Source organism: Cyrtonyx montezumae, unplaced genomic scaffold (genome assembly GCF_038088225.1).
Source record: "Cyrtonyx montezumae isolate F1298 unplaced genomic scaffold, pur_monq_1.0 scaffold_7, whole genome shotgun sequence".
Lineage (NCBI taxonomy): Eukaryota > Metazoa > Chordata > Aves > Galliformes > Odontophoridae > Cyrtonyx > Cyrtonyx montezumae.
Genome location: NW_027072078.1, coordinates 27,271,829 through 27,291,514, shown reverse-complemented (window position 1 = coordinate 27,291,514; position 19,686 = coordinate 27,271,829). Strand labels below are relative to the sequence as shown.

Sequence of the window (19,686 nt, the reverse complement as noted above, 5' to 3'; positions counted from 1 at the left end):
AAGAAAAGAGCTAGGTGACTTTGCTTCAGACCAATGTTGTCTGTAATAAATTCTTTTTGTTTTCAGGCATTGGATGCACAGGTACTTCCAGACACATAAAATTATGTGTCTCTGTATTAGTTAATGGACAAGCATACCATATCACAGCATGACTGGTTACCATTGATTCCTGATCTGCCAGCAATATAGTGCAGACTCACCCAGTCAAGTCTGGCTTCCACAATAACGTTGAGTGGATATTCACACCATGGACTTATTTAATTTTCTGCACTGAGTGTTTGTGGTAGTTCAATCCCTGGCGAGCTATTTGAATTAGAAAACTGGATGGAAGATTCTCAAGCTTTTACTAGCAGTTGGTTCCAGGTGACAGCTCATGTTGAAACATCAGGTGTTTATCTGGGTCCCTCTGAAGCATCATTCTTGTATCACATGCACAAACTAACATTTACTAGGGCTACAGCAGGTTGAGGAGGAGAGAAACTGAAGAAGGCATTTGGTTTTCTTTCTGATTTAGCGTTTGATAGCTCCATGTAATTAAATGGGATACTTGCATTTTTTTCACTGGTTGTGTGTGTTTGAAAGAGCAGGGCCATTAGCTGAGTCCCCACATTTGTGTGGGGAAGGGAAGAAAACAAGAGATTTTATCCTTGTTTTATGTAAGGAAGGACAGAAAGCAAGCATGGAAATTTCATCCTAGATCAGCTTTGGCTTTGCTAGAGGTTAGTAGCTGGTTGCACAAATTCCTGACTGAAGTCCTTCAGTTTGTTACGCAGGAGGTCCAATGGCACTGTTATTTCTGAAGCTGCTGCCTGTTTAAGACTCTTTAAAACACATATCCTCCAAAGATTTCTGATAGCCACTCCTCTAATATAATATCTACTGTTTCTATTCCTCTTAAGTTCTGTGCTATCAGATTCTCACTGACGTAGGTGCTCAGTTCCTCTTAAAACAACAGGAAAGCCCAAACTGTCATGGAAAAATTGGGGTATGTCTTGTTTAAAGTCACAGAAAATTGGTGATGTGCAGAAACCAGATATGCTGAGTCTCACTTCTTTGCTTTAATTACAACAGCCTTCTTCATATACTGTTAATCGCTAAACAGAAGTTTGGAAAAGTGGGTTCCAACAGATGTGTCCTCAGAGAAAGGCTTGTGCTCACCCTGCAGAAGGCTGTCATTGCTCCCTGTGTTTTAAAAGAAGCTTTTCGTGCTGAGCTTCCTGACTCAGACTTAGTGAAATTCTAAAGCCTTTTTTTTTTTTTACAGGTATAAATGAATGGAGTCACCCAATTAATAGTCTCTGAAGGAAAAATAAAATTAAGCTGCATAACTGCACATATTCCTTCAGTTTCTCAAACTCTGTTCTTGGAAATCAAAAAGTTTTCATAGAGGGTTGGACTAGGTCATCTCCAGAGGTCCCTTCCACTCCTAAAGATTCTGTGTGTGATTCTGTGATTATTCATCAAGCAGGTTAATGACACTTCTTGTATTTATGTAAAACAAAACAACTGCATGAACTGTAGCCACGCTTTATTAACTCCTTCCTCTGTTCACACAGAGTCGGTGCAATTGTTTTGAAATATATTTATTGCACAAAGTCAGGGCAGATCTTCAAATTGGGTCTTTACGTTGTCAGCTCTTTCTTAATGCATTTTATTACGCCATAACTAAATGGCACCATCTATGACCTGCATGAGGCTGCAGAATCTTATTAAAGAACGTTGTTAAAAGGAACTAGAAGCCCCACATGAAGTAATTTAGCATTGCTGACTCACCAGGCAGATGCATCCCCATCCTAACAGAACCCACTGAAGGGTGTAAGCCTTGCAGTTGAGGACAGGGTGATCCTGTAGGACAACCTGGGAACAACTGAGCCTCTGGCAAAACGCTCTGGGCTGCTGCTGCTTGAGTGAGTCACAAAGCTAAGCCCTGTGAAGCTGGTAAATTTCACCCAATAGAGCTTAGGTGCAGTTTGGCTTCAATCCAGCAAAGCACTTAAGCACATGCTTAATTGTAAGCAAGTGACATGAAGCAATTTAGTTAAGCACGTGTTTAAGCGTGGCACTGGACTAAAGACTTTATATTTAGAGAAACATGGGAGTGTTTGTAAGCCCTAGAAGAGAATGAAGCTGAAGGCTGCACGAGGAACCACGACAGAGTTGCAGAGGTGCGGATGCTTTGGGTGCAGAACTGTTCCAAGGAATGGCCACACCTGAAGCAGTTCACCACATCATTTGGAGTCATGGAGAGTGCCATGATCACAGTCATGATGCTCTGTTGGTTAGGGTTTTCTGGCTGGACACGGAGGCTTCCCATGGCTGCTGGTTGGGTCTCAGTGGGTGTGCAGGGTGAGGGATTGTTAAAGTTGAAAAGACTTCTAAGATCACATAGTCAAACTGGCAGCCCATCCCCATTGTGTCACTCAGTGCCACATCTCCACAGCTCTTGAAAAACCTCCAGGGCCGGTGAGTCCCCCACCTCGCCGGGCAGCCTGTGCCAGTGCATCACCTCTCTTTCTGAGAAATGTTTCCTAACGTCCAACCTGAACCTCCTCTGTCGCAACTCAAGGCAATCACGTCTCATCCTAATGCTGTTATCTGGGAGAAGAGGCCAACTCCCACCTCACCACAACCTCCTTTTGTGGAGTTGCAGAGGTCTTCCCCGAGCTTCCTTCAGGCTGCCCAATGCCATTCCCTCATCCTCCTCCCATCAGATGTGTTCTCCAGACCCTTCACATCCCCGCTGCCCTTCTCCAGACGGATTGCAGGGCCTCCTTATCTCTCGTAGCGAGGTGCCCAAGGCTGAGCACAGCACTGGAGGCGCATCCGTGGCGAAGCCGTAACACAGAGCCGTGCCGGGGCCGACGCTTCGGGCGCCGAGCCGTTGGGAGCAATGGCTGCACGTGAGGGAGATGCGGCCTCTGCTCGCTCCCCACATCACACGGGGCGGTGCAGGACGTGGCGATCCCGGAGCTGCCCCTTCACGCACGTTGCTGGCAGGGCCGCAGCGAAGTTCCCCGCAGCGCCGCCGTAACGCGTCCGCTAGGAAGACGGGAAAGACCCGACGATGGAAGCCAAGCGAACCACCGCAGCACCTCCCGTGCCCGCGCCCGGCTCGGGGGCGCGCTCCCTCCCGCTGACCCGCGCGTAACCCTGCGGCCGCTCCGCTCCGCTCCTCGCCCCGCCGGTCCTCCGGGCGCCTTCCCATGCTGCACCGCGGCGCGGCGGCGCTCTGGCCGCGCTGTCGCTGTCACCGCCAGCAGGAGCAGGAAGAAGCCGCCGCCGCCAACTTCCTCTCGGCCTCCCCTCCCCCTCTCCCGCCGCCGCCGCCGCCGCCGCCTCCCCTCCCCCGCTCCCCGCCATGCCCGGGGCCGCGGCACGGCCGCTCTGAGCCGCCCCGCGCCGCCGCCGCCGCCGCCGCCGCCGCGTCCCGGCCCGCCTTCTCGTCGCAGCTCCGCGGCCGGTAAGTGCCGCGGTTCCGAGAGGGCCCTCCCGCCGCGCCGCGGGTGCACCGGGGAAAGGGGGGGGAAAGGAGAGGGGAGCGGCGCCTCGCGGCTCGTTCTCCCGCGTAGGCCGCGCTCGGCCCCGGAGAGGCCGTGGTAGAGGAGGAGCGAGGCGTTGGGAGCGCTGCCGCCCCGCTCCGCCGCCGGGCCCGGGCCTGCGGGAGCGCCCCGGGGCCGCCCGGGAGGGGTTGGAGCCGCCGCGCTGCGCCGGGAGCGCGGAGCGGCCGCTGACAGGCGGACAAAGGGCTGCCCCGTTCTCCCGGGGCCCATTGTTCGCGGTGAAGCCGCGGGGTTGCGTGAAGGGGCTCCCGGTGAGCGCCGGTCCCCGCGGGCGGGCGGCCTTTCCCTGCCCCGTGCCTGCCGGACTTCCTCGGGGCCGAGCGCGGCGAAGCCTTTATTTTGTAAAAAGGGAAGGCGTTGCAGGCGTGAATCGGCGCTCGGATCGATCGCCTCCTTCTCATAAACTGCTGGGAGCCGCTCAGAGGTGTTTTGCACAAGCGTAGGATAAATATGCGGAGCCCGGTGATGGCAGCTGTGGTTTTGCGCTGGAAGCTTACCTGGAGCGTGACCTCCCTCTGCGTGTGCACGTGTGACATCCCGGCCCGGGGAGTTGTAGAGGGGAGAGAGCTTTCATTTCTCTCCGGCGGCACCGTGACCTTTCGTACCGGCAGATCGCAGAGCAGCGGGATCTTCTCACAAATGGGCTCTCGGTCGCTTTGTTTGCTGTACTTGCCCGCTGATCACAGCGAGGCCGTGCGTGCTGGCTAGCAGCATGTACCTGGGCCTGCCCTGCTTCAACATCTCGGAGTGCCCAGATCAGATTTCGCTCCTGTAAACGATCCGGCTTTCGCCCTGCGTGCGTTTGGGAGGAGAAGAGGTGGAAAAAAGAGTGCTAACCTACATCGTCTTCTGCAGGCATTCTTAATGCTGTTCTAGGTACTTTCATGGCCAAAAACAGCCTTAAAATCTGTCCTGCCAGGAGGAAATGTTACATACCTCCAGGCACTGCTAGTTCTCCAGCGTCCGGCCTTGGCGTGCTCCTGGTGACAGCTGTCAGCTGCAGTCTGGTGGCAGTGCAGGGCAGACCCCGGCTCTGCAGCCACTATCGGTAGGCACTGCTGGTTCCCAGCACGCGGGGTTCGGTCAGGATCCCATCACAGAAGCAGCCTTGCTCTTGCTTTCTTGAGGCAAATTCTAAAAAAGTGATTCTTCACCTGCACCGTTACCCTGAAATCAATTCTTGTGTCCTCGTGGTGAATATTCAGTGGAATGTACACATGTGTTCAGTTTCCAGAGTATTTTCTTTGTGGTTGTTTCTGCGTGTCTGCAAGCTCCTCATCCCCAAATATACCTGTGCTTAGTGAGCTCGTAAAGCTGAAAAAGACAAGGCTGACCTCTTGTACTTAGCTCTCATCTACTTGTTCTGTCTTCACTCCTAGGGCTAAGGCCTGACTTAACAGATGGATATATAATCTTCACCTTAGTTATCGTCCTTCACGTGTTCAATTTCTGCCGTGTTGAAAACATATTCTATTGATGGAAAATCCCTAACATAATGGATTATGAAATCAAATCATAAGTAAGTAAGCTACTTGAAGACCACAGTGATTAAAAATACATTGTCTGGAAGAGAAATTACTTTGAATGTTCCAAGTTATGTTGCAGGCTAAATTGTTCACCTGAAGGAACCTTTTGTAATATTATTAATTTCTCAAAAGGTGATTTTTGTGCTCTGTTCACTGTGCACCTTTGTTGGTATTGCAGTTGAAGGCTCTGTGGAGTATACATGTGATGTAGAGTGAGGTGGCACGATAAAGCTGCAGAAATGGAAATTCCTGCTTCCAGTTGTGATCTTCTGTGTACCAGTAATGGTACAGCTGAGTTATGTGAGGAGTTAGAATTTATATCTCTAGTGAAATATGATAACGCTACATCTAAAAGAGCCTCACTCCCTTCTAGCTGGGGTCTTTGCACTGTGGGTTTGATGGTGCTAGTTTGGTAACGATGAAGTTCAGGTTGTTAGTTGGTGGCTTATTCATTTAGGTTAAGTATTTTAAGATTTATTAATGAGGAGGAAAAGTTTGTTGTATTCTAGCACTGCAGAGTGGGGTTGTGTCTGCTGCTAGAAGTTAGTGGCATGTTTTGTGACTGCAGGGCCTTCCTCTTGTGAGGAGCATGGCTGTGCTGCTGTCCCACTGCAAATATTGCTAGTAATGCTGCATGGGGTGGTCCTTCATCTAGCTAAAAAGTCTTCCATTGTTTAGCTTAGTTTGGAATTAAGTTTTGATTTAATTTTGGCTCTAATGTAAAATACTTCTTTTTTTCTGTGTGGAGTAACAAAAGTGAGATAAGAAGCAACAACATATGGATATTTGATGAATAAATGTAGTGGTGGTGATTTGGAGACCGTAACCTCAAGGTCGAGGTGTCTGATTTTGTTGTCCAAACTCAAAAATCTTTCCTACTGAATGAATGGAGCAAGGAATGAAAAGTAGTTGCCTCTAGAAATATTCTTGTTATAAAGACTTTTAAGTGGATCTAACATTATAGGCTTGTTTTATTGAAAATAAGCACTTTTTCTTCCTCTGTGTGGCATCTTAATGATAGCTGCCTTTCAAACCAGCATTATTTATGATGAAATAGATTCAGACCTTTAACTTACAGTCTGATCTGTCTTAAAGACACGTGAAGCCCCCACGGACATAATTAAACACGAATGTCTGTTTATCCCAGGTTACAAGGCGGTGTGAAGCATCGGTGTGGTGATTCACTTGTGTCTTAATTTGTTTGCCTCTTCTGTATATTGAATCTAAGCAGAAACCCTTGAACTGGCATTGAAGTTCATACATTTAACTTAGTAGTTTTTGGGAGCAGAGACACGGCTGTTAATGGGATGTGACAAAAATGTATATACCAAAAGAAAACCTCCCTCCAGTGAGACAAAACTCACTCACACTTGGAGATTTATTTTCAGTTACACAGATTCTGTTTAGTTAATTTATTATGGTTATCTTTCTGTCCCATCCATTGAATTCATTAACACATTATACATTTTAAATACACAATTTTTTCATCATCTCACATAGAATATTTTATACATCAGCTATAATGCCATAAACTACTCAGATGTCACAGGTTAAATCTATTTCACTTCTAAATGATCTTATGAGTTTAAATACAATAAGGTGTGTGTGTTTTCCAGTGTTGTTTCTCATTAAAATGTCAGCCCTTAACTGCATATAGAGATGCAGCTATTCAGCATTTTGGATAAAATATCTGGAAAAATCCACGATACGTTATCAGCGTGTTAATGCATTCAAGGCTGATACTGAAAGGTGATGGTTTCTACTAATAAGGTAGTACAGTTCATATATTACTACTTTATATTAGTCCATGATTTCATTGCAGTTTGAACGGAGTCCCTGTGAGGGCCTTATCCTGCAACTGCTCCCCTCTGCAGATGTGTTAGTGTTGCAGTAGCTGTGTCTCGTCACAGTTTATGCAGAAAACTCGAAGACAGTGCTGTCTAATTCTCTCCTTATGACTAGGATGACATTTTTATATGTGCCGAATTAAACAGTCTGGTGGTATAATGAAATCTGTGTGGGAAGAAGTTCCAACCTGCAAGAAGCAGTAGGGTGTAATTTATGAGCAGCCTAGCAAATGTAAACTGTCTGCATGCAGGGAGAAAGCCCACGAGGTGCCTGTGAAATACCTGTGAAACCAAATCATATAGTGATAGAGCATTTGATAGTGCTGATGTGGAAAGCTGGTGTGATGTCTGTGTAAATGAACTCAGATGTGAGGTTGATAAACAGCTGTAGAGCAAGAGACTTCAAATGACAGCTATGTCTGTAAGGGAAAAAGATGCCCATTCATGAAAACTTCAAAGAGTGTCTTAATGGTGTTGGAATAATTTCCCATCAAGTCCATATTCACTTTTACTACTTACATACTCCAAAATGAGTGTAAAAGACAGAAGCATTTACAATGCTAGTGACATCAAGGCCAGGTCATGCTACCTTGTGCAGGAGGCAGAGTGCTGGATACTGATGCAGGGCAAGTTTTACTGACAGTGTTTAACAAAGAAAAGGGACACAAGTGTATTTGATACCATCGGAGTCTTAACTTCTGCACAATTTTCCTGAAAATACACAAAATTTCCACTTATTTTTCTTCTGCTGAGGTTAAATTTGACTCAGGGTGGTGATACGCTGCTGTGTGCATATGTATGTGTGAATGTATAAAATACTTCTTGCATGTATTTGCGACAATCTCTGGCCTGAAGCTTTAGTCCCTGAGTGTGAGGAATGTTGGGCCTAAACTGGAGTGTGTTCTGCCAAACACGAGCAGCACACGGGCTGCCTGGGGTGTAGCTGCAGTCTGTAGCTTCCCAGGCAGGGGCAGAGCAGGGGAGTGGCTCCTGTACCCACCAGCTTTCTGCAGGCTTCCGTCAGTAGTGGAAACAATTGCGTTTTGCTTCCGATGAGGGAATCCATAGCATTCTTCAGTTGAGCAGAAGGAACGTTAAAGCCAAGAGATGAGTGCGTTTCCCCGGCCTTGATGACGTCTTAGCCTGTAAGCGTTCTAGCAGCCGCTGTTTCCAGGTGCAGTGGATGATTTAAAGATTTTTCAAGTAAAAGTACTCTGAAGCAAATGTTCGTCTCTGCTGCTCACCTCCTGAAATGTCATTCTCCCCTGTTTTTGACCACACACACTGTGATTTCTGGCATGGGTCACTGTTATATGTCTGTGTCAGATGAAATCCGTGTGAGGTGAATGTCAGGCTTTTAAGCTGGGACATTTATAGCACTGAGCATTTATAGATGCAATAGTCACTATAAATAATTTGTAAAAATCTTCTCATTTTGAGTCTGGAGTTCCTTTTAACAAAGGAGTTCTTCATAAAACATTGGTAAACTCAACTCCTTTTTCTGCTCAAGTCATCCTACATTTCTTACAGTGAGGCAATGTTTTGTGATGACCACGGTTGGTCAACTGTAGATAGAGCCAGTCTGTCCTCAGGGTGCCACAGCGTGATGGAATTGTTCTAGAATGTGGTGGCTTGCAGATCTTCCAGAGTTGTCTGGAATATTGGTTTTCAACGTAGTGTTTTGGCCCTATAACTGTTGTTTTGGGTAAAAGGTGCCCTGTGAGAATGCTGCTTTGACAGTATAAACCAGAAATGAATAATTCATGTAAGGGGAAGACTGCCATCATTCCTTAAGGAGAATGTATGGGGCTGCAGTTCTTTGGAGCATCCTCTGTCACTGGTGAGCCTGACAGCTACACTCTGGTGAGTTCTTGCGGGGTCAGCACAGAGATGTGCGAGTTACAGATTGTCTTCTGGGGATCTGGAAAGCTTGGCTTGTTGTGGGGGAATAAGGAAGCAGAGGAGAGCTACTTGGCTTTAATTTAGATTTTTCCTTGTAGACGTTATGAACTTTGCCAGTAATATCTTCTAAAATGACTCATAGAAAATAATTCTGATGTATTTAAAATATGTGTTTTTACGATCACAAATTATTTATACTTGACGTGAAATTAAGGGATCGGGAGGGAGGAATAAAATGGAGTTTGCAGGAAAGGAGCATGCAGAGGATGAACACTCAGTTGTTGTCATGTGTTGCTTGAATATGTAGCAGCAATTTGTAGGCAAAACTGGTGACTTGCTTTCTTAATCTGATGGCTGAAAGTATTTCAAGCAAACCAGACATGTTCAGGCTTTGCTGGTGCCTGGTAGGAACCCACACTCAATGGTACATACACCTTGTTGGATCAAACATATGGAAACTTTAAGGTGACTGTCACTTTTCAAGGAGCAACAACATGAAAGGACAAATTAACATAAAACCTAATCTCTCAGTCGTTTGCATGACCCTGCAGTTTGCCTTGTCCCCGGCTTGCATTCCTTATAGGTCACAGGACAGCGTGGAGCTTTCCACAGTTGTGATAATGACAGTATGGCTGCATATCCGAAAAGCAAGGGATCTGTTGTGTGTGCATGCCTCAGATTTGCTATACAGTTAGGCAGCTCTTCATTTGCCATCCCTAGCTATGTGCTGGTCTCGCTCCACAGCTTGCTGGGCTTCTCCTGACCCTGTTGCTTCTGGGGTATGTCTGTGCAATGCAGGAACATGGGTGAAGGCATGCTGGACTTTCAACAAAATCCTCTAAGAACGTTTTCTCGCCCTTCAGGTTGCTTTCCTGCTTGCTTAGTGATATGGGTTGCACTGGATGTGTTTTACTAAGACTTGGCTTCACCGTGGAGTTGCTTGACTAGTGGTTCTCAGAAATTCCAGACCTGCTTGGGGTGGTAGCTCTTAATTGCTGCCCTGTGAGTTAATGGCATTGAGAACCATCAGGATTTTTGTTCCTAATAATTATAGGAGTTATTATAAATACAAATCATATCTTTTGATCAATCTGAATTTTTGTTTTACTGTATTCTAGCACTTAATTAGTGAAAATTAGCTGCAGGGTACCAAAGTCGTTGAGCTAGAATCCAATTTCCAATCTTTTCCTTCAGGAGGGCACAATCCTAAGTTTCAGGCCTTGGCTCATTTTCAATGTAAGTTAACAGGCTAGAAGATCACTGTTGTTATTGCTCTTATTAAATGACTTCTAGACATCTCATGTTTTGGCTTGCCTTGATCTGAAAATGAGCTTAAGTGTTTTAAAATTGTTTGAGAAAAGTAACACTGTAGTGAGGACTAATCACCTCGGGGCGTGCGATGGAAGTCGGCGGGGTTCCCTCCTCATGCAGCTCTTGGAGAACTGAGGGGCAGTCAGTGGGAGCTGTGCTGGGTGGGCCAGCCCTGGGGACGTGCTGCAGAAGGGCACTGTGGTGTGGAGTTACCTGACTTGATGATTGTTTTTATTTTTCCTTTGGAGTGAGGATCAGGCAGATTATAACGAGGCTGACTTACAATTCTGGTATTTTACATAAGCAGGATAGGAATAGTTCGTAGCTGATTCAGTCTGACCACAACTGTTGGTTATCAGTGATAGATTTGTTGCAACAGTGTGGATTAAAAAAAAAAAAAAAAAGTCCTGACTGTACAGAATTGTACTCTTCAAAAACTTCTTTGCTGCCTTGGCAACTTTACATCGTCTGTCACTTGTGCTCTGAGAGTGGCTTTTAAGAAAGTGGCCTATTGCCATCCTCAGTTTAGAATCTATTTCTGCTGCTTCCCCCCCTGGCTGATTTCCTACTGTCTTGCAGTACAAACGTGTCTGTTTATGTACTGCCCCTTCTCGTTCTAGATGGAGGTGCTTGATGCTCTTGTAGCAAGAGGGTTTGGTGAAGCCACAGTCTGATTCCTGGGGTGAAAGCTGCTCCTTGGCACCCTGTTCATAACAGGTTGAATGCTTTGAAAAATAATTACAGATTTATTTTATTCACTGTTGGTGAGTGACCTCCTTAACTTTAGCATCCTGAGATCCTCTCTTGCATCTTTTTCCTTGTGGAGTAAAGGAATGACAGGGCTGCCAGCACTGGGACCAGATGGTCTTTAAAGTCCCTTCCAACCCAAGCTGTCCATTAACAATGCGAGTCTGCTTCCAATGATACCTAAGGTGCTGTCACTTACTGTTTTCATCTTCTGATAGAGCTGTCATCTCTGAAGGGTCTGAGCACCTTACAGAAATATCTTCTGCATTATGATTAGCAACTGTCCCTTGTGTTTCTATCTCGTTTTCCCAGGAGATTATTATTTCATAGGCTTAGTTTTGCCATCAGCTGAGCTGTGTGTGCCTTGTGTTTGCTTGCACTAGCAGAAGTGAGGTGGATAAGCCTGTTTGTGCTTGAGATAGCTTATTTTCTGCGTTTTATGTTCAGTTCAGTATTTTTTGCTTCCTGAGTGTATATTAGTCTTGTGGCACGGGTCTCCCAAAGCCCTTTATTTTTTCTGTAGGTAGGTTGGACCAATTGTGTTAGAGGAGTGCAGCAGTCAACCAAGCTGTCTGCCTCTGAGCTTTCAGGAGGCCTCTTTCACGTATTCTGCCCATGCTGGTGGCTTTGAAAGGTGCCCACTGAAGGTAATGTGGTGTTTGGAAAGCAGTATAGAAAGAGAATTTGCTCTGTCTGCCTGCAGTGAATCTCCTACAGAAGAGGTATTCATTCTGTCATGTTTTGGACTAATTGGGTTTTCTGAGGTTACTGTTCCAGGTGTAGGTGAAAGGTGTGGTTGAAATGCAACAAATGTACCTTAACAATAAAGTTACATCACGATATAAAGGAGGAAAAGCTTAATGTGTGAACAGTTGCCTTGCAGAGGGCCAGCAGCACCTCTCACAACTTGTTTCTAGGCGTTACACAGAGCGTAGGCTTACCTTGAATAAGTTTACTGTAATGAAGGTAAGGAAAAACTGTGTACTTAGTTTTTGCCAGTATCCTAGAACTGAAATTGCAACTTAGGAGAATGATTCCTGTATTCCAAAACTTGATAGCTGCCCTCACAGTCTGAGAGCCAGTGTGTAAACACTGACTTGAAATACTTCAGTAACACCTAGGGATACTGTGTGGACTCTGTTGGATGTTTGTATCCATTATGTCCATCACACCTGTGGTTAAGATTACTGTTGGGAATTTCCTAGACGTTGTCTTTATCCTGTCATGTATGTAAATAAGGGGTGCCTTCCATAATCCCTGAGGCACCTTTTGCTTTTCCCTTTAAGGTTTCGGGATCCAAACCTTCTTGGCTCTACTCGCATTCGCTTATTATCCAGAGTTATTTAGTCCGTGTGGACTTATTAAGTAATTGACTTGAATTTTTCTGTAATTATTGTTTTTCTTGAATGCCTGTGGATGGTCTTCTAGAAAGCAACGAGAAGCTAAGTAAAGATGTTACAGACAAGAAAAGTATGCACTTGAAAGAATATTTGTAGGTATAAGTCAAGCAAGTAAACATTGAAATTCCAGTATGGAGTTTTACATATGCCACCGTGCATTTACCACTGGAAATGTATGTGCATTGCTATAGCACTGATATGTTGGTCAATTCCACTATACTGTGGTCTTTAATGAGATATGGACTGTGTTTCCCTGCATGGAGTCCCCCACATTTCTAAATGTACAAGATACTGGATGAGCAGCTGCTCAGTTGTTTGCTTTCTTCTCATTGCATAACGTGTTCTCATACTGTGCTCAGCTTAATCTTGCTCTGAAAGCAGAACGAATATATTTCTTTGGAAGAGCTGTCAGTGAGCCCCTCAGAAATAGTTCCTACTGCTCTCTTCACACCTAAGCCTTCGGTAGGTCATCGCTCTGTTGTAGTGATAAGAAAGTAGAAACACAGGGAGAGGGAAGATGATTTGCTCAGATGACAGATTTGCCCAAGAGCAGTGGCAGAACTGAGAAAAGAAGCCAGATCTCCCAGTCTCTCACAGCTCTGCTCCAAAATCATGGCTATAGCCAGTGTTTCTCTTCGGTCATCCTGTTGTGCTTGCCTTTTCTTGATGCCAGCTCTGTCTGTGCTCCCCCATTCCTCTCGTGGTTCTCCACCCAAGTGTATCAGTTAGAAACGTGCAGGTTGTGCTTTCTGATCCAGGAGGAGGTCCCGGAGCAGGCTGAAGCACTCTTGTCTGCCTCACTTGCAAAGTAACTGATGTGGGCATCCCTTTCCTTCTTGTGTATGCTGCCTTCTTCCCTCAGGAACTGTGTTGGCTGCAGGAACAAGAACACTGTGAAGTGATTAGTTCACCCTTGTGACCTATATTGAACGTTGCTTATTCTGACAGATATCTTCACTGGTCCTCAGGGGAATGAAATGGATACTCTGTTCTTATTTTATGGTTGGAGAATTGATGCCTGGAAGTGAGAACAGAACTCGTGTTTGGTCTACATGTCCACTGAGCTCTTAAAGAGCTGTAGAATTGCAGATGTTCTCTCTCTGGAAGGATCAAGGATAGGACTCTGTTTTGCAATGCAGTGTTGAACTGCTCAAGTGGTCATGACTTTCTTTTTCTGCCTCACTTACACTCATTTCGGCCATTGCAAAAATGGACCAACGGTGTTATAAACCCTATACATTGTATATCTATACAATGCTGATAGGTGAGACAGGCAGATTATGATGACCCAGTCACTTGTCCCAAAATCTGGTATGCACGGAAGTAATTTCTTGTATTTTCCCAGGGCTTTCTATAGGGTTTTAAGGACTTTTAAAAACCTATCTAGAAAGAAACACCAGAAATACTGTTGTGTGTATGTACATAGAGGCCTTTGCCATTTAAGCCAGTAGGGTAACTGATAGCAACAGCAAGTTGTCATCTTCTGTAAAATAACACTAGCATAGTGCTAGTGACAGGAAGGGGAGAGCAAGAAGAGATGCCTTGCAGATACTTGCAGGGAGCAGAGCAGTGGTGAAACCCAGGAATTTCTCCAAACAACTTAAGGACTTGTCAGAAAAGAAGTTTTTAAAAAGCAACATATTTGTCTTTTCTATTTGTTTCCAAGGTGAAATTATATGAGATGGGCTGAGCCTGTTAGTGTGTGGATGCTGCGAAGAGAAAGGCTTGTTTCCGCACCATGTTTTGAACTGCTTCTGGCAGTCTTTATAGCAAATCATCTCAACAAGTTAACCTGGCAGAAAATTAATAACTGTAAAAAACCCCACACAAAACTCACAACACTTTACGAAGTGTGTAAATGTCTGTTTGTATGAGCACAGGGTTGGTGCAAAAGATAGAGCCAGAACGTCATCGTTAGGAGGAGGGAGAAGTGCCCCTTTCAGTGACAGCTGTCAGATTGGCTCAGCTATGCCACATAACTGCTTTAAAAATATATATATTCATGATCAGAAATATTGTTACAAAAATTCAGCTTGAGGCATCCTTGCAATACATAACATTTTACACAATTTTAATGAGTTTGCTGCACTGGTAACATCCCTGTAGGTTTTAGAATGCAACCATGGCTTCGTTAACGTGATATTGAAGGCTTTCTGATGGGTGTTTGCTGTCAGACTGGGTGTTTGCTTTCAGATGGGTGTTTTGGTGGTGATGATCTCGTACTGAATTTAGGGTAAGCAAGGTGGCAAGGATTTTCATGTATGGGTAATTTTGTGCACAATAAGTAGATTTTCTGGGAGTAATCCTGTTGGTTGTAATAGGACTATTCACAGCTCAGTATGAGTGGAAGTCTGTGTAGGGTCAGGCACTGTGCTGCTGGCACTCAGCACCACGGGGCATTTAGTGGTGCAACAAGTCCTGAGAGTGACTATCATATGCTCCAGTTAGGAGTGCATTAATTTTCTGATCTGTGAACCTCTTCCCAAGGCGTCATGTTGGCTTATTTTCCTTCTGTCCCACAAGATGACACATTTTCATTCATTCATTAGTGCATGGATGTTAATTTTGAAGTCTTTCTTTTAGCTTTGTCTTATTTTCTGAGTAGGGAGAGGAGATAACATCATTTAATGTTCTTTATTTAGAAGCATTAATGAGGGTATTATTTTTCACCTTCCAGGCTTCGGCTGTATGTTCAAAATTGAACTTTGGACATGGTGGAAGCTAGCTGCATTTCCTTTTCTATTAGACTGTATCAGTATCTTAACAATGCAGCTAAGCATCTTTTCTGATGTGAAAATCCACGATACATTTCACGATCTGATTGGGTTCACTTGAATTCTGTGGAACACATAGCAGCCACTACCCCAAGTAGACGTTTGTAGGTATTATTGTCCCTGTGATTTACTTTGATTTTCGATCCTGAATTGGAAAGGCCCTCATGCTTTTCTCTGACGATGGTTCTGTTAGGTGGCTGTTTCTTTCGTTGGGAATATTGTGTTTCCCACTCAGCTCTGCAACTTAGTGCACCGTGATCTTTGGAAAAACTGCTGTTGGGGTACTGAAGTGAGCAGCTGTTGAGAAGTGCCGTAGGGCTTGGCCCAACAGCAGTGTTTGAAGTGAAGCAGCATGGTTCCCTGGCTGGAGATGTTCTGTGAGCAGCTGCTGAGCATTGTGTGAAACGAGAAGGGGTGAGATATCTCATGAGCCCTCTTCCACGCAGTCTCTTCCCATCCTTCTTTTCCCCAGATGTGTGCCTGTAGATGTCTCTTGTGAAATGCTTTGCATAAAGCAAAGGTTTGGAGAAGCACTACCAAGAAATGCTTCTTTTGATAGCTTTTTTCCCCCTCTACATAATCAAAGAATATGCCAAAATCATATAATTGTCTGGTGGAGCTTAATAGAGGTTCTGGAATCCCATGGAAAATACCTCTGCAATAAGGATAACAGTGTTTTATGCCAAGAAAAATGCTTGTGTACGTTTGTATATGGTTTGTGTTATTTTAACTTCAGTCATGATAATCTCAAAATAAGTTGATCTTTATCTCACAGATGCATCTTGCACTTAAAATATTTATTTAATCTTTGCAGGCTTAGTAAAGTGAGCTTGTTTGAATGCTTTTAACTTACATTTTCTTTATCACGCTGTCATTCTTCCAAGGATCTCTTCTCCTCATCTTTGATTTAAGTGAAAGGATTCTTTTTGTGTGAGCCAGAAGGTGTCTGCTGACAAATTACTCTTGTTTTACTGAGATCGTTGCAATTGGGACACCTCTCATTTGGATTAATAGCTTGTGTTTATTTGCCTTTCTTCATTTTAAAGGAGTACCTTGGTTTCCTACGGCTTCCTGTGTTTTTTATCACTTAGGGTATGCAGTCTGAGCAGCCCAACATTATGATTTCTCATTATTTTTCTATGAAAAGCCAGATGTTTGAAAGCCTGATTTAATAAGCAGTACAGTCACAGTAGCAGCATCCGATATGACTCAAGATCATGACTGGGAAACAGCAGAGTGCTTTCATTTGCATGACTACTAAGTCTGCAAGGCAGGGTGAGAAAGAAGTTTCCATACCATTGCCAGTTCAGAGAGCTAATAAGCCCAGTGAATGCCACCTAGTGCTGGACTGCCTTCTGGGCAGCTGCTCCCTCTTGCCAGCTCTCCTGTTATTCTGCATGTCATGAACCTGCTCCCCTGTCTTGGAGAAAGTAGCAGCTCTTTTGTATTCTTAAGCACTTGAGTCTCTCTGTTTTCATTTGTCTGCCTACCTTCCTCTCAGGAAATAGCTTTCATCCAGGATTTCCTCAATTCATACCTAATTTGAGAGTGATAGGGCAGAATCCTCTGTATGGAGCAGCTGTTCTGTGAGTACCCGCAGCACACAAATCAGGGCCACCGTGATCTCACTTATGATACTGTTTGGTTTTGTTCTGTTATTTTTATTGTTTCTCCTGGAATGCTTTTGATCCTTTTGAGTTCTTGTATTCCAGTACCTGCCCGTATCATTCCTCTGCAGTATCTGCAGCGAGCTTGTGCTGCTGCGTTACTGTGGAACGGAAGAAAAGGCGTAGCAAATGGTGATCTATGTAAGACATGTCCTGAATGTGAATGAACTCGGGGTAAAGACTGAAATGGTTAAATATATCTGCTTGTTTTCCTTCGAGTCTGTCTTCCATGCTGTATTTTTGTACCTAAGAAACCTTAGCTCCTTTGTGCCATCCTTTCATAGGTTCATAAGGTTGGAAAGGACCTACAAGGTCATCTAGTCCAACCATCCTCCTATCACTATCCCTACCCAAGTACTAAATCAAATCCCTTAGCACCTCATCTAAACGCTTCTTGAACAGTGCTAGGGATGGTGCCTCAACCACCTCCCTAGGCAGGCCATTCCAGTGCCTGACCACTCTTTCAGAAAAAAAATGTTTCCTCAGGTCTAATCTAAATCTTCCCCGGCGCAACTTGTGGCCATTCCCTCTCATCCTGTCATTATTTATCAGGGAGAAGAGGCCTACCCCCTCCTCACCACAACCCCCCTTCAGGAAGTGGTAGAGTGCAATAAGGTCTCCTCTGAGCCTCCTCTTCTCCAGACTAAACAATCCCAGCTCCCTCAGCCGCTCCTCATAAGACTTGTGCTCCAGACCTCTCACCAGTTTTGTTGCCCTTCTCTGAACACGCTCCAGGGCCTCAATGTCCTTCTTGTAGTGAGGGGCCCAAAACTGAACACACTACTCGAGGTGCGGCCGTACCAGAGCTGAGTACAGGGGGATGATCACCTCCCTGCTCCTGCTGGCTACACTATTTCTAATCCAGGCCAGGATGCTGTTGGCCTTCTTGGCCACCTGGGCACACTGCCGGCTCATGTTGAGCCGAGCATCAACCAACACCCCCAGGTCCTTTTCCTCTCTACATTCTTCAAGCCATTCTGCCCCAAGCCTATAGCATTGCATGGGGTTGTTGTGGCCAAAGTGCAGGACCCGGCACTTGGTCTTATTGAATCTCATCCCATTGAGCTCAGCCCAGCTGTTCAGCCTATCCAAATCCCTCTGAAGGGCCTCCCTACCCTCAGGCAGTTTGACACATCCTCCCAACTTGGTGTCATCTGCAAACTTACTGAGGGTACACTCAATTCCCTCATCTAGGTCATCAATAAAGATATTAAACAAGATGGGCCCCAAAACTGACCCCTGGGGGACACCACTCGTGACAGGACGCCAACTGGACTTAACTCCATTAACTACTACCCTCTGGGCACGGCCCTCCAGCCAGTTCTCCACCCAGAGAAGAATGAAACTGTCCACACCACGGGCTGCCAGTTTCTTCAGGAGAATACTGTGGGAGACCGTGTCGAAGGCCTTGCTGAAGTCCAGGTAGACTACGTCAACAACCTTTCCCTCATCTACCTGTCTGGTCACCCAGTCATAGAAGGAGATGAGGTTGGACAAGCACGACCTGCCCCTGGTGAACCCGTGCTGGCTGGGTCTGATCCCTTTATTGCCATGCACGTGTCGTGTGATTTCCCTCAAGATCATCTGCTCCATAACTTTCCCTGATACCGAGGTCAGGCTGACAGGCCTGTAGTTCCCCGGGTCTTCCTTACAGCCTTTCTTGTAGATGGGAGTCACATCGGCAAGCCTCCAATCTTGTGGGACCTCTCCAGATAACCAGGAATTCTGATCGATGGCAGAAAGTGGCTCGGCAATCACCTCTGCTAGCTCCCTCAGCACCCTTGAGTGGATCCCATCTGGCCCAATGGACTTGTGGCAGTTCAGATGGAGGAGAAGATCTCTGACCGTCTCTGCTTGGATCACAGGGGGTGCATTATGCGCCCCGTCCCGGACTTCCAGGTCAGGGCAAGTACCCTGTGGACAACTGTTCTGTCCATTAAAGACAGATGTGAAGAAGGCATTGAGAACCTCAGCCTTTCCCTTATCATCTGTGGTTACATTCCCTGCCTCGTTGAGTAAAGGAGGGAAATTTTCCTTAGTTTTTCTCTTGCTGTTAATATATTTGTAGAAGGGTTTCCTGTTCTCCTTTACAGCAGTAGCCAGTCTAAGTTCAAGCTGGGCTTTAGCATTTCTAATTTTCTGCCTGCAGATCTTGGCCAGTTCTCTGTAGTCACCCCAAGTAGCCTGACCCATCTTCCAGAGGACATAGACTCTCTTTTTCTCTCGGAGTCTCAACAAAAGATCCCGGTTCATCCACACTGGTCTTTTTCTCCTCCGGCTCGACTTACGGGACTCCGGGACAGCCTGCTCCTGTGCCTTTAAGATTTCCATCTTGAGGAGCATCCAGGCTTCCTGGTCCTCTTTACCCCTCAGGAGCAAGTCCCAAGGGACCCTTGCAACAAGTGTCCTGAACAGATCAAAGTCTGCCCTCCAGAAGTCCAAGGTAATAGTTTTGCTAGTCACCCTCTTGACGTCACCCAGAATAGCAAACTCCACCATTTCATGGTCACTCTGGCCAAGACAATCTCCAGCCTTCACATCCCCTACTAGTCCTTCCCTGTTAGTGAAAAGTAGGTCTAGCAAGGCATCTCCCCTGGTAGGCTCTTGCACCAGCTGTGTCAGGAAGCAATCATCCACACATTCTAGAAATCTCAAGGACTGCTTCCTCTGTGCAGTATTATATTTCCAGCATATGTCAGGGAAGTTGAAGTCCCCCATGAGAACGAGTGCTGGCCATCGTGCAACATCTACGAGTTGTTTATAGAACACCTCGTCTATTTCTTCATCCTGACTAGGTGGTCTATAACAGACCCCCACCACGATGTCACTCCTAAAGACCATCCCTCTGATCCTTATCCATAGACACTCTACTTTGTCATATCCAACCTCAAGCTCTTCAACATCAAAACACTCTTTGATATAGAGAGCTATGCCACCACCCTTTCTTCCCCG

General features: G+C 45.6%; 1 protein-coding gene across 2 annotated transcripts in view; it reads left to right on the top strand.

Moving 5' to 3' along the window:
* Positions 1 to 3,366: 3,366 nt before the first annotated feature.
* ZNF148 (zinc finger protein 148) overlaps positions 3,367 to 19,686 on the top strand; it is a 35,304-nt gene continuing 18,984 nt past the window's right edge. For both annotated transcript variants that reach the window (XM_065750557.1, XM_065750556.1), the window contains exon 1: positions 3,367 to 3,460. The gene's annotated coding sequence lies outside the window, so the exon portion shown is untranslated. The remainder of the gene's footprint in view (positions 3,461 to 19,686) is intronic.